We start from the raw sequence: 4,534 nt of genomic DNA, 5'->3' as shown, positions 1-4,534 counted from the left end.
TTTGTTGCTTAAACACACCCTGCATGAGTAGGACTGTTGAGAGCCACAGCAAACTTCCAGCTCATTGGCTCACAGCAGCCCCAGCAAACTTCCAGCTGATTGGCTCACCTGGCCCCAAAAAACTTCCAGCTGCCAGCTGATTGGCTCCTCTGCGGTGATGCTCATTGGGCTGTTTCCCTGCCCTTTCAGACCACGGAGCTGCTCACTGGGGCACTCTTTGGGCTCCGCCCATGCGACCCAGCCAATTGGCCTCAAGAGCGGGAGGAGTGGGGTTTGAAAGGCTTGCTGGAAGCCGGTGGTGGCAGTTGAGCTCTGAGGGAATTCCTGAAGAGCTCCTGTGGTGCGGTGTGCGTTCTGAAAATAAAGTTTGTTTATGCTTGACAAGTGGCTCATGAATTGTGCCCATCCAGACTGCGGCATAGGACCTTCTCTCACATGCACCAATAGTTTTGTTTAAATATTTCTTTCGACCACATATGGTGATTGCCACAAGGGAACTATTGGTGCAAAAAATCATCCTCTTCTCATTCCAGATGCATCTTCATCTGCTTAAGCAACAGCATTTTTACAGCCCACAGCCATACTTGAGGTAAGAAAGCTGGTTCAGTAGAGGAATGGAAAAGGTGGTCTTCATACCAACATTGCCCAGCCACACAACCCTGGAAAGTGGCTGTACTGTGCCTTGGCTTCCTCATCTACACAACAGTGGGGTAGTCTACCTGCCCAAAGGCCAGAGTGTAGACAAGAAGATTTCTGGGAATAACTTTCTGAAATTTAGATAGGCTATTTCCCTAAGTCAGCGTTTTTCAAATGGTTTAGAATTCCCGGGATTCTTGTTAGAATTCCTGGACCTCGGTCTAAGATTCTATTCAGTAGTTGAAATAGGTCTTGAAGTTCCTTCAAGTTCCCAGGTGCTGCTCTTGCTGCTACTTCTGTGGATCCAGGGACCACACTTTGGGAATCACTGGTCTATATGATGGACATCTCACAGTCCACTGTATAGGGAAGCAACAAAAGAGGAGCCAGAGCTGGTTTTTCTGCAGTTTCTCAAAATGGGGTTCCCTCTTGAGGGGATGAGAGATCAGTTTGGTCTGTCCTCTGAGTGTCAGGCACTGGCACCATAGCTCAGCAACAGATGGAGGTGGGTGGTCAGTCTCACAAGGGCATCATGCTGGAACTTACAGGCTGGCAGGCAGCCAGGTAAGGCGTCTGGGGAAGGACAGGGAAGAGGGGGCCCGCTGAGAAGTGAGAGGTAAAAATGCCAGCACACAATTAATTCCTTTGTATCCACCCTTCTAGAACTTTCCCCTTCTGTAAACACTAAGTCAACACAAGCATTGACTAAAGGTTGGCCATTCATAGGTCTAGCACCACATCATGTGGAGTAGGATGCAAGGAATGGAAGAGGTAGATGGTTTGGACTGTTCTCGGGGACCCTCAGCCTGTAAGGAAGGCAAAACTCGTGTGTTCACAAAACTGACAGTCCTGTGTTGAGACAGGTACATAATGAGACCCTGAGGTGATGTGGCAGGGAGATAGTGGGTTCCAGAGGGTGTACCCGTGGGCTGGGCAGGTCCTCCTGGAGGAGGTGAAGCAGGCTCTCAAGAGTCTGGAAGGATCAAAGCACAGAAAAGTGAGCAAAGCATGCAAGGAAGTCGAGATGGGTCCGGGGATATTAACAGAGTGGCCTGGGAAGGAGCAGGGGGCACTCTCAACCTGCCTCTCTCTGTTCCTTTGTGAGCTCCCTCAAGTTACTCCCATTTCTGTGTCTCAGTTTCCTCATTTGAGAGCTGCAGTATTTAGGTTAAGTCCCAAATTTCCAAATTCCATTCATCTTGGAGAGACTCCAGGCCAGAAGAGGGTGAATGGGCAGACTGGGCTCAGCCTCCTACAGCCACAGCAGTTCTGCTTTCTTATATTTTTACCCTCCCTGCACGGTTTTGCTTCCAGAAAGGGTTAGACAATCACTCAACAAGAAACTCTGTCAATACTCCTTTCATTTGCACACCAGGTGGATTGAGCAGAAGAGGGAAAAGAGCCAGTGAGTAATGGGGATGGACTGCCAGGTTAGCTGGGCCGGTTTCTAGAACAGAAAGGAGTTTAGAATAGTGGGGACAGGGAATAGGGAGCCATAGAAGGTTTGTGAGGGGAGGAGTGCCACAACAGGAACAAAATCAGGCCCAGAAACCACCAGAGACTGATCTGAAAATCTCAACTGTTCAGAAGGTTTTGAGTAAAAACAATGTGTGATTTTCCCCCTTGTCAGCCTTCCCCCAGGACACGGTACTGTATGCAAAATGGGTAACTGTAAGACGAACATATTTTTCCACTGCCCTTCTCAGCCCCACAGGTCTTCAGGAAGACCTGAGCTTCAAGCAAAGCCTCTTTAGTTTTCAACACCCACAGCTTCCATTCAACAATCACAAGTTTTCCACTTTGATCAAAGAGGCTGAACAGAGAGGGCCACAGGAGCGGCCTGTTCTCAGCAGCCCAGAGCAGACCACAAAAGCCCAGCTACCCACTCACTGTCTGTACCTACCGGAGGACACAGTCTTCCCCGCAGACCAACCAGGTACACACCCCCAAAACACTGGCCCGTCTCATTCCCACCTCAGCTATCTCATGAATGTGCCCAGGCGCGTCTTCCAGGCCAGCATGGGCTCCAGGGCCTCTGCTTTCCTGACTGTGAAGTGGGCCTACCGCTGATCGCTCTGATCAGGCCACGGAAGCACTTCAGCTGGTCACCTCTTAATCCCTCTTCCATCTCTGAGATTATTCTCGAGGAAGAATATCCACACCAGCTCCAAAGTCCAAACTGACTCGGGTGTTCAGAGGTTAGGACTCTAAGCAAGGGTGCCCAGGGCCTTTGCTGAGGGGGTCCTGGGATGTCCTCGGACTCTCAGAGATAGACGGCCACCAAAGACGGAGCAGAAAGGGCAGAGGCGCTACAGGGAGAATGGGCTACCTCCAGGCCCGTGGCAAAAAAAAAAAAAAAAAAAAAAAAAACGACTTTCCAAAAAGCCACATCTGGAAGAGCTAGCATCTTAAATCAGTTCATATTAACGTTTTAACTGGCACGCTGAAACGCAGATCATTAGTACCCACAGCTGTGACACACTGTGGCCCAGGGAGTCTATCTATCATCTCTGAATTCCAGACTTGGCCCGGGGGGACCACTGGAGCTGTTTAACAGGAATTGTTGGACCATCTGCCAAGCCTGTTCCCATTCATGAAGCTCTTACATCATCTCGCTTGGTCTTGGAGATGACCATACTGCAGGGGGGAAAGGAAGGACGGGGACCCTAGTGACTTACACAAGGACACAAAGCTAAAAAGAGGAGGAGCTGAGACTGGACCTCAGGTCTTCAGCCTTCAGGTGGAGTGGAGCTCCAGTGAAGGGTGCAGGCCTTGGGGCCAGGCAGGCTGGGCCAGGCAGCCCAATTCTTTCCGAGATTAGCATTTCAGACTTTGAGAAAGTTTACACCCTTGCTGAGCCTCAGTTTTTCCCATCTATAAAGAAGGAATATTACCTGAATCACAGGGCAAAGGTGCAGGTGGAGTGAGGCCACTTGTAACACTCTTGGGACTGTGCCTGGGACAGGAGGTTCAATTCCAGTAGACACACACACACACACACACACACGCACACAAAGTGCACAACACACTCCAGACACATCATGGCAAACCACAAATACACACACACCCCATAGAGCACCCCCCCATTCTGTACCCTCCTTCCCTCCTCACCCTCCTCACTAATTCCTTCCCCTTTCTGTGAGTTGTAGGACAGTTCACAAAACAATTTCATCTGCAAGTTTAAAGATCCCCTAACACCCTGAGAAAGTTTCTGCTCAAAAATTCCATGTTTCCGGATTCTCATTCTCTTGCCATATCTTTGACCCTGACTCCAAATTTCAGGCTGCCTTGAGTTTGTGCCCTTTTGGATAAATCTCTATGTTGGTGGGCTTTTTCCTTCCCACATAACCGGTAGCCTTTCCAGTTTTCAGCAGTAGCAGATATTATCACACCGGACCCTACGAGTCCCTCTACTGCAGCCCGAGGAATGCAGCCCCCCGGGACCCGGCAAAGAAACTTCATCTGCAGGGGCTTCTGAGCTGAAAATCATGTGCAGCCAGCCGCCCCAGCAGGAAGGCGTTTGTGGCTGGGTCTAAATGAAACAGAAGTCACTTCATCACACACACACACACACACACACACACACACACACACACACTAGGGGAACCGTCATTTTCCTACGCACCCTCTGACATCAGCCACCTTCTCTGTAGCTACAGTTTTCTCTGCACTCAAATTAATCTGGGCGATGAAAAATGAACCTCTCCCCCACCCTAGCTGCCGCCTTTCGCCTCACGCCCCCAGAGAAGAGTTTCTCCGCCAGGAAGCCGGTGAAGGTTTTTTTCCAAGTCACATGATCCAGGATGCAGGGGGAGAATCCTTCTTGGAACAGAGATGGGCCCAGAACCGGATCAGATGAGGAGAGATAAGGTGTGATGCGGGGCAGCCTATATAAAGA

This window comes from Urocitellus parryii, chromosome 4, assembly GCF_045843805.1.
Source record: "Urocitellus parryii isolate mUroPar1 chromosome 4, mUroPar1.hap1, whole genome shotgun sequence".
NCBI classification, from domain to species: domain Eukaryota; kingdom Metazoa; phylum Chordata; class Mammalia; order Rodentia; family Sciuridae; genus Urocitellus; species Urocitellus parryii.
Note: the sequence above shows the minus strand (reverse complement) of the source record.